This window comes from Haliaeetus leucocephalus, unplaced genomic scaffold (genome assembly GCF_000737465.1).
Source record: "Haliaeetus leucocephalus isolate CR32 unplaced genomic scaffold, Haliaeetus_leucocephalus-4.0 Scaffold506, whole genome shotgun sequence".
NCBI classification, from domain to species: Eukaryota; Metazoa; Chordata; class Aves; order Accipitriformes; family Accipitridae; genus Haliaeetus; species Haliaeetus leucocephalus.
Genome location: NW_010972942.1, coordinates 7,829,891 through 7,831,045, shown reverse-complemented (window position 1 = coordinate 7,831,045; position 1,155 = coordinate 7,829,891).

Below are 1,155 nucleotides of genomic sequence, written 5' to 3'. Positions count from 1 at the left end.
ACAGCAAGGATCTACAGAGGGATCTGGACAGGCTGGATTGATGGCCGAGGCCACTTTTATGAGGTTCAACAAGGCTGAGTGCCAGGTTCTGCACTTGGGTCACAACAACCCCATGCAATGCTACAGGCTTGGAGAAGAGTGTCTGGAAAGCTGCCTGGCAGAAAAGGACCTGGGGTTATTGGTTGACAACTGGCTGAATACAAGCCGGCAGTGTGCCCAAGTGGTGAAGAAGGCCAACAGCATCCTGGCTTGTATCAGAAACAGTGTGGCCGGTGGGACTAGGGAAGTGATCGTCCCCCTTGTACTCAGCACTGGTGATGCCCCACCTTGAGTACTGTGTTCAGTTTTGGGCCCCTCACTACAAGAAAGACATTGAGGTGCTGGAGAGTGTCCAGAGAAGAGCAACGAAGCTGGTGAAGGGTCTAGAGAACAAGTCCTGTGAGGAGCAGCTGAGGGAACTGGAGTTGTTTAGTCTGGAGAAAAGGAGGCTGAGGGGAGACCTTATTGCTCTCTACAACTACGTGAAAGGAGGTTGTAGCAAGGTGGGTGTTAGTGTCTTCTCCCAAGTAACAAGCGGTAGGACGAGAGAAAATGGCCTCAAGTTGCACCGGGGGAGGTTTAGATTGGATATGAGGAAAAAATTTCTTCACTGAAAGGGTTGTCAGGCATTGCAACAGGCTGCCCAGGGAAGTGGTTGAGTCACCATCCCTGGAGGTGTTCAAAAGACGTGTAGATGTGGTGCTTAGGGATATGGTTTAGTGGTGGACTTGGCAGTGTTAGGTTTATGATTGGATTCGATGATCTTAAGGGTCTTTTCCAACCTAAATAATTCTATGATTCTAAGGGTTGTGTGACTGGGTCCCTACTGACTTCAATGAATCATGGTTGGGTAGATCACACAAGTATTGATTTACAAGTTTTGCGTTTCTTTCTTTAGTATGATTTTAGTTATTTTTATCTTTTTTTTTATTAAGTATTTTAAATAAAAGTTGAGATCTGGAAAATAAGCTGTGTCTGCATGAAGTGATAGTCCTGTTTTCTCCCATTTTCTGTGCATGAGAACAAGAGTAGTATGCAGGATGGCTGTAGTGCAGCGCATAAGGGAAAAATCTTAATGTGACAAGTAACACATTTGCCTTTGTTTATAAACACAAG